Source organism: Agrilus planipennis, unplaced genomic scaffold (assembly GCF_000699045.2).
Source record: "Agrilus planipennis isolate EAB-ADULT unplaced genomic scaffold, Apla_2.0 scaffold271, whole genome shotgun sequence".
Taxonomy (NCBI): Eukaryota; Metazoa; Arthropoda; class Insecta; order Coleoptera; family Buprestidae; genus Agrilus; species Agrilus planipennis.
This window is the reverse complement of record NW_020438965.1, coordinates 350754-360426: the sequence shown is the minus strand read 5'-3', so window position 1 is coordinate 360426 and position 9673 is coordinate 350754. Positions and strand designations below refer to the sequence as shown.

The 9673-nt window shown below is 36.6% G+C and overlaps 1 long non-coding RNA gene across 2 annotated transcripts in view; it reads right to left on the bottom strand.

The window, feature by feature from the left end:
• Window positions 1-374: 374 nt before the first annotated feature.
• The window catches only part of LOC108740360, an 85161-nt gene continuing 75862 nt past the window's right edge, over window positions 375-9673 (bottom strand). Inside the window, exons 3-8 of one of the 2 annotated variants that reach the window (XR_001938322.2) lie at window positions 3568-3813; window positions 2027-2155; window positions 1786-1887; window positions 1137-1416; window positions 469-748; window positions 375-399 (exon numbers count right to left, since the gene is read on the bottom strand). This is a non-coding gene — a long non-coding RNA (uncharacterized LOC108740360). Of the gene's footprint in view, window positions 400-451; window positions 749-1136; window positions 1417-1785; window positions 1888-2026; window positions 2156-3567; window positions 3814-9673 lie in introns of those variants that run through there. The other variant, XR_003231260.1, reaches the window with a different exon arrangement.

Below are 9673 nucleotides of genomic sequence, written 5' to 3'. Positions count from 1 at the left end.
GGGGAGGCCCTCCCTAATTCCACAAGGGTGAGAAGAAACACACACGATAACGAAACGTTGAATCATGTAGAACTCGTAGGGTAAATGCAAAGCAATTTATAGTAAGAATATGCAGTAAGCTAAGCGAAGAGGTAAGCAAGAGATATTTTAGACTATACTACAACTACTAAACGTGTTAGTAAGTACTACTACTACTACTACTACACTACTACTACATACAAAAAATAAAAATAAAAACATCTACAAACAACAATTACTTCAAAAAAAATGAACAAAAATAAGCATGCAAATAAAAAATTAATTTGAATAAAATAAACTTAATGAATTCTACTAGATAGAACATGCAAGACAAATAACTATTTCAACTACGGGGTCATCTTTGTCTTCTCCAACGTCGATCTGAAACAGATACGATGGCAAACAGATTAATAAAGGGCAATTAAAGTTAATTATATCAAGTATTCTCACCTTAATTAATTATAGAACGTAACCTTCCAAAGTTTACAGGTGTGAAAAGTAAACCAACTTCAGGAGGAATACTATAGCAGAGAATTTGTTATTTCAGTGGAATTCAAATAAATATCCAGTTGCCCTCACTCATGGGTTGAAAATTAACTGCATGATGTTACAAGGCGAAGACGAAACAGCAAATCAAGAATATAATCCACGAAAGACTACACCCATGTAGACCTTGGCTGTTTCAGCATCACCAAACTGAACATTAATTCTCTCTCATTTTTTGCATAACCTACAGAAAAGAACAAAAGACATGTTAATTACACTTATAAATAAGAAACATTAAACACAAATAAAAACGCACCAAAAAGCAAGTAAAATAGTGAATTATAAAATAACAAGCGTTATCTTCACGCCATTTTACAACACAACCATCGATCACGGCATAGACAAATGTCAAATAACACAACGTCAATACGATCCAGATAATTGAAAAAGGTTAAAAAGAAAATCCATAAATCAATGATAAATGTCAATTTACTCTGTGGAAAATAAACTGTCAAGAGATACAGATGCGCAAAAAACTCAATTTATACTGTTGACAATGGATAATTGTTAACAGAAATTCCATAACAGATTAATAAAGAGCAACTAAAATTAATTATATCAAGTATTCTCACCTTAATTAATTGTAGAACGTAACGTTCCAAAGTTTACAAGTGAGAAAAGCAAACCAATTCCAGGAGGAATACCGTAGCAGAAAATATGTTATTTCAGTGGAGTTCAATTAACTATCCAGTTGCTTTCACTCATGGGTTGAAAATTAACTGCATAATGTTGCAAGGCGAAGACGAAATCAGCAAACCAAGAATATAGTCCACGAAAGACAACGCCCTTGTTGACATTGGCTGTTTCAGTACAACCAAACTGAACTTTATTCTCTCTCATTTGTTGGAATACCTGTAGAAATGGACAAAAAGTATATTAATCACCCTATTAATTAAGGAAGCGATTTAACACACTTAAAAGGACGCATCAAAACGCAAGTAAAACAGCAGAATCATAAAATGGCGACAAGCGTCAAGTTTGACAGACAAATGTGAAATGATCATAGATGGACGAAGTCAATTTAACAATAGATACATGTTAAACGAAATATCATAGATGCTGAGAACAATAGATACTTAAAAGCAATACTATACATACGTCATAACGTCAATTTATACAGTGAACAATAGATAACTGTTAAAAGACATGCCATTACAGATTAAAAACAGCAATTAACATTAATTATGTTATTTACTATTTTTAATTTATACTGTTACATACCAGTTCATTGTCGTAAATCCTTTCTTTGGCAACAGCACACTGTCCCTGTTCCCAACGGAAAAATGGCATAATTTAATGGCATCTGGAGTTCTTCCAATGTTCCTTTAAAATGAAATCTTATTGATAAAGTGTTCTGATATAATTAATTTAGCCTCCCTAGTAAATAACGTGCATAATATATTTTTTTATCTGTTAATATCAAATAAATATACTACATATATAATACAGGATGTATGCCTACCTTAATTAATTAACTACAAGAGCCTCCAAGATGAAAAATTAACAAATGAAACATCATAGGAGGGAGAAGATTTGTTTTTCAACAGCATCAAAATTGGACTATCTACTACCTCAATCGTTTATCTTCAATCTGTAAAAATAAAGAAATAACAAATTAAACATTGTATGAGGTAAATAAATAATGAAATGGAATAAAAACACAATAAAGCAAGTAAAACTTTTATTTTTAAAATGACGATGTGGCGTAGCTTTTCTTTCATGACAGCATTCATCATAATTATAATAAGCAAACTGGACATCTTTTAGGCGGAAAGTTAAAATACTTAATCCTTATCTCTTTTCTTCCGATACTCAAATTAAAAGTCAGCGTATGTGCGGTAAATGAACAAAAAAAGAATTTAAACACTCGTATTAAATAAATGAAACATGAAATAAAACAAAAACATAATCAAAAACAAATAAAATGGTAAAATTTTAAAATGGCGACGTGGCCGTCTGCTTCAAAACATACCTTTAACAATTTTGTCGATTTAATTTATGCTGTGGGTCATTGCGAAAAATAACAATACAGTATGAATCAATATCAATAGCCTTTCAGAGTATTACACGCAGAAAAAATAAAATTAATTCTGCGAAAAAATTAGTTCGTCAAGTTCAATTGAAAAGGCGCGAACAAAACATCTTCCAACTACGAACTTCTAATGAACCGAGCGCGTTTCAACCTTGCCACGGATTTGCGAGAGCTACTGCATGAAGCATCGATGACGTACAAAATGTTACGCAGAACCTTCAAATTAAATTTCTGCGACGGTTCGCGTAACTAGTTTCATCCCCGTTTTACGGAATTGAATTATTGTGCGTTTTTGCTTGATGATCAGAACTCTCAAAATAACTGAATACGAAAGCGAGAGAGAGTGAAAACATGAAAAAGATAATGATTCTAAATTGAATTCCGATGTTCTGGAATATAAATTAATATTTAAAGATGAGACTTTAGAAATAAAATAATAAATAACAAAAAATAGAAAATAGGTTTCCGTTCTTCCTTGAAATAAAGCCTATCCAATAAAGAAATCATCAAGATCGGTTCACCATCAGCACATAAAACAACAATAAAGTCGAATTGAGAATGAATTACATCAGTTATACGTAAAACCATGTCTTCTTCGACAATTTATAGAATTGCACGTGAAAAAAAGAAAACGTACAGGTACAATTGAGGCGTCAAAAACAAATTTACGTGGAAGAAAACAAATAGTGGTTGACTATGACGGCGAAAAGGTGAAAAGGCTGTCCGACAAACAGTGCATTAATTTTATTTTAAAAATGTGAATTCCACTCTTCCATTCCATCGATGAGCCGGGAATCGTTACGGAAATTGTTACATAAACTCCAATTTCGATATTCAAAATACAATCGAAAATAATTACTATTTTCAAATTGGCTCCGTACCACTGCAACTTCAATTCCTCAATAATAATGTTAATTATGATTTACAAGTTTTAAATGAACAATTAAAATTATTATATCAAGTATTCTTACCTTAATTAGCTGTAGACAGTAACATTCCAAAGGCGTGAAAAGCAAAGCAGGAGGAATACTATTGCAGAAAATTTCTTAGTTCAGTGGAATTCAAATAAATATCCAGTTCCACTCACTCATCGGTTGAAAGTTACAACTGTAACTGCATAATGTTGGAAGGCGAAAACGGAAGACAACACCCATGTAGATATGGTGGTTTGAGTAGGACTAAACTGAACTTTAATTCACTCTCATTTGTTGGACAATCTACAGAAATGGAAAAAAAAGATTAGTTACACTATTAGTTAAGAAACACACCTAAAAGAAAGCTCCAAAAAGCAACTAAAGTAACACAACGTATATAATTATAAATTATAAAATTGTGACAAGCGTCACATCATAACATAAATAAATAATAATGTGGAAATAATCATAGATGCACGATAACGTCAATTTTATGATGTGAACAATAGATAATTGTTAAATGAAATACCATCGATGCATGATAATTTATCAATCGTATAAATCTGGCACCCGGTACAAATAATCCACTAATTCAAACTTTACCAATAAATTGTGCGTAGTTTGCGGATTTTAAATATGTAAGTATCATAATTGTGTATCCATTAGTTCTGTTAAAAAAAAAAAAGAAAAATTATTTCGGGTGCAAGTAGAAATTGAATGTTAATAGCAACGTTTGCGTGGACACACTCGGTATATCATATAATAATTCAAAAGTGTAACAATTAAAAAACTATAAGTGATTCATTTGTGCTAGCATAGTAAAATCGCGACACAGTGCGACTAACTATGTCAGAGACATTTACATACACAAATGTAATTTGTTGAACCAACTATTCCCATGAGAACCATGTAAATAAATTTTGCATGAATAGGATGTAAATAATTCAATCAATCAGTCTAACACGCGGCTCACTCTTCATCAACCATCAGATGCTGTAGTAGTGTTAATTCAACATAGGTGCTGAAGTATATAACGTTATTATAAAACCGGTTCTTATTAGAACCATAATTTTCACTAGTCATTAACGACTACAGTGGTGACTCCGATTAAAGAACATTGGTGATCACAGCCGGAATCTTCTGAAGATGATCTGCGATGCAAGTCGCCGTTTCGCTCATTAGATATTCTTCATTGGCCAGTCCTCATTCCCATCACATTGGGTCACTCTGCAGAGCAAAAAAAACAAACTTTTGGGTGTTTCATTCCCATCAGCCAGTAATGCTGGTGGGCGGGCAGTCCCTCCGGACTATGCCGGAAGGTAAGGCGGAAGGCCCTCTTCAGCCTGCTTTCAGGAATCGTGGGAATGGGTGGATGGTGGTTCGGGTGAGAGAGATGAGACGGACGAAATGAAGACAGAAGAGAGTGAAAGATTATCTGTGGAATATTACTGCCTCGGTATTTGCCTAAGTGATCCAAGGAAACCACAGAAAAACTTGGACCAAGGCAGATGGACCCGGAATCGAACAGGCGTCCTCCCGAATGCTAAGCAATGGTCTAGACCTCTAGGCCATGCCTCTCGGTTACCTGCGCAGCCCTGCTCTACGACACTCAGCATGTAAAATGAAAACGTCGTACAGGCCAGCCACAACGTGACCTTCGTGTCTCTCGACCGAATCGCCGTTAAATTACCAGCCTTCCTGCCCTCCGACACCGAACTGTGGTTTTGTATGGTCAACCACAGTTTTGAAGCTATCGGAGTTACGTCCGAATCCACGAAATTTGGGAATGTGCTAGGCAACTTGGACCCTTGCTATGCGGCGGAAGTGCGCGATATTATTGTGAACCCCCCGGCGACTGAGCCATATGCCACCATCAGGGCACCACTCATTCGTCGGTTGGGCATCTCTCAAGAAACCAATGAAACAACTTCTCGAGCCAGGAAATTTAGGGGATAGGAAACCCACGCAATTTCTGCGCCATTTACGCGGTCTGACCCGAAGCATTATGTCGGACAATTACTGTGAACTATTTGGTCAACTCGTCTCCCGCTTAATGTTCAAGCCATCTTCGCAACCATGCGGGACAAGGGTCTGGATGAAATAGCAGAGGTAGCTGATTGCATCATGGAGGCAATCCATACGCAAGTCATGACAGCAGCTAACCCCACGACCAATCCCACTTCGGAAACCATCTAAAACTTAACCAACCTAGTACATGCCCTCCGGATGGAATTGAACAATATGAGGCATAACGGGAAATTGAAGACCCAACCTCGTTCAAATTCCCGCAGTTTTCTACACCGACGATGTTCCAACCAAAATAGTAGAACAAATGGTCCAGGGCAAGGCACACCACCACATCCCACTATTACGGATGGCAATAGGAAATCAACCAGGAAACCACGTATGGCAACGATTGAGGACCACACAGCGCAACGTTTCCTATTTGTCACAGACAGAATCACACGCCAGAAATTCCTGGTGGACACCGGTGCTGACATTTGCATGTATCCCAAGTCACTACTACCTGGGTCACGTCACTATGGCGTTTCATTATAGCCAACGTCACGAAACCAATCATAGGTGCTGATTTCCTTGCACACTACCAATTGCTGGTAGATTTAAGCAATCAACGATTCCTGGATCGTCTCACTCACCTCACCACAAGTAACCAACTGTAATCAACCCTGTCGTCTTTCGTCACAGATACGAAACCGAACACTTCCGTATACCACGACGTACTTTAGCATCAAGCCAGATTACCTTTTACAAACATTCAACAAGACACTCCATCAATACTACCCCCGGTCCGCGGTAGCATCTAAACCACGATATTTTGATCCGGACCGTTTCACTGCAGCCAAGAAAGAATTTGAAATACTGGTACAGCTAGGTATCGTAAGTCCCTCCTCCAGCCCCTGGGCATCGTTACTACACATGGTTCCAAAGAAAGACTCTGAATGGCGTCCATGTGGAGATTACCGAGCTCTCAACGCGAGAACAATTCCGGAGAAGATATCCGGTACGCAACATTGATGATTTCACCCCTGCATAGGCAAACAAAACAATTTTATCTACGATCGATCTAGTTCGAGCCTATAACCAGGTCCCTGTTGCAGGAGTACATATTCCGAAAACAGCAATTACAACACCGTTTGGTTTGTTCGAGTTTGCATTATGCAACTCCAGCCAAACATTCCAACGATTTATGGACTTCTGTTTCGCTTACATACTGCTCGCATCGGAAAGTGCTGAACTTTATTTGCTCGCCTACATTCCTATGGAATATTACTTAATCAAGCAAAATGCAAATTAGGTAAAAAAAAGTTTCTTTTCTAGGTTACTCTGTCTTGGCAAATAGAATACGCCCTTTAGCCGACAGAATGACAGCAATCATCAACTTCTCCAAACCAAGTACCGCAAAACAATTGCGACAATTCCTGGGTATGCTCAACTTGTACAGAAAGTTCCTGCCCAACGCTGTCCGTACTCGTTCTGCTTTGACTGAACTTCTACTGGGGAAAATAAAAGGAAATGCACCACTTCAGTGGAACCCCACAGCCGACGACGCATTCAATTTAAGTAAGAAGCAACTGACGCAGACTACTCTTCGGCACCATCCGCAACCAGATGCTACTTTAGTAATTTTTTGTGACGCTTCCGACCATTACTGCGTTATAACAATTCCACAATGGAACTTGGGAGCTTCTAGCATTTTTTCCCTCCAAACTCTCTAAAGCTGAAGCTAAATATAGCGCATTCGACCGAGAACTTATCGCAATTTATCGCGCAATCAAGCATTTTCGTTATTTTCTCGAAACCCGTATCTTCACTATTTTTTCGAATCACAAGCCCCTTACTTTTGCTTTCCGCCAGAACCCTGACAAATGCACCCCCAAACAGTTACGGCATCTCAACTTCCTTAGCCTGTTCTCAACGAACATTGAGCATATTTCTGGGAAAGATAATATTATTGCCGACACACTTTCACGAATTTCTGAGCTATCAAGCCGTTTCTTCTGAGGAGGAATCCGATAGGGAACTTTAGGAATACCTTAACTCAAGCATACCCTTACAACATAAACGGATTCACATTCCTGGCTCAAACAAAGCCATTTTCTGCGACTTTTCTACTATGGCATGACCTGTTTTGATTCCAACATTTCGTGTCGCTGCATTCAAACAGTTACATTCCCCAATACATCCTCGCATTCGTGCACCCATAAAGCTTATGACGCAACGATTCATTCGGCCATATGCTAACAAAGATTGTGTCAAATAGACACGTGAGTGTCTCTCTTGCCAAAAAGTAAAAATTACTCTCCACGTTTCTCCACCCTTGAGCAAATTCGAATTGCCATGAGAAAAATTCGATCACGTCCACATTGGCATAGTTGTGGTGCTACCCTCGGAAAGATAGCGATATTTCCCTATGTGTGCAGACAGATTCATACTGTAGCGACCACGAGCGTGATTGTGTGCGATCGGGCATACGTGTGTTTGAGCGTCTTATCGATTCGCCGACTAGCCGCGGGCGCTTTTCTTCATGTACGCCGTATCTGTAAACGTGTGTGTCGTACCTTTGTTCCGGGAAAGCAATTAAACCGTTCAAAGAAAACGAGACTTCTCTGGACGGCTGGAGAACGTTCCCGAAAGGAGGCAAGGGAGTATAAAAAGGAAGAGACGATCGCCGAAGTAGAGTAGAAATAAATTGACCGTTGTAGAAGTGAAAGAGTAGAAATAAATTGACCGTTGCAGAGGTGAATCAAGAGATAAATTGACAGTGATAGAAGTGAAATAAATAGAACAGTGAATAGTAACAGCAGTGTAAATAAAAAGAATAATTACCGAAGTTTAGTAATAATTTAATAGTGTTTTTAAGTTTAATAGTAATTAGCGTAAACAAATAGTTTTCTTCTTAAAATTGAATTTGTTAAACCCACGAACATTACAATACGTTGGCCTAAAGCTTTTCCCATGAGAGATAAAGAAGCCATAAAGTAGCATGAACATTCTACGAAGGATGGATCTGTCGTTTTGCCGCATGACGGATCAAGGTAGACAATTTGAGTCCCAAGTTTTTGATCCAATATTTTTATTTTAAAATNTACTTGCATTTAGATACTCTTTTGAGAATAGCATTTTGTGTTTTATTTAAAATACTTTTCCAAACGTATTATTTTTTTTATTTTGCTAGTATCACTGATCAAGCATTATATAAAATGATGAATGAAAGTTGCTTACATTGGCTATTGAAAGTATTAGAAGCTTAAAAAGGAGACAAAGAGACATTCTATGAGTGCCCTATTCTAATTCTTTAACTGAAGAGATCCCAAAAAATTGTAAATTCCTTGGAAATGGATCATCTAAAATATTAGATCGATATTGTTTTCCGGAATTGGAACATGGAATTTTGAAGTTCCAAATTGATATCAGCACCTGCCAAATCACCTTATAGTACCATTAGCAAGGAACTACATAATTGCATGAATTGCACGACAAAACAGCCCTCAAGACAATATCGAATTGATATACGCCAGCTGTGTAAAACTGAAAACTACAAGATATTGTGGTGTACTAATAAATGTCTATAATCCAAAAATTCTTAGGAAACGATTCGGAAAATTTCACTTATTAGATGAACCTAAAGCTAAAGAAACTTTGGATTCCATTTCTTTCTCTTATTACAATGTGTAAAAGGTCGGAAACAAAATGTGGTTGTAAATGTTTTGATATAAAATGATTGATGTTGATTTTACATCATTAAAATTACTTGCAACTCTATTTTGGCATTGATCTTTCACGGTAAAGCATATAGAAGAATTATTTGTCGCTGAACTGAAGAAACAATTTTATAAAGATAGAAAAACTATATCCCAATAAACAGAAAAAAATGAATCATACTTAATCTTCGTAGATATAGTGCAAACACCACTATTCATCCAGAAAAACTCCAATATTTAAAAAATGAGAAAAGGAGAAAAGAAAGGCTTTCTTAAAAAATATTTTATACTAAAGTAAATGTAGAACATAAATAGTTACTACAAAAAAGCATTCATTTGAAAAAAGTATTTTGAAAATACGTATTTTACACTTAATAGATATTTAAAATACAAAAGGGAAATCTATTTTGTATTTTATATTTGAAATAACAAATAAAAAA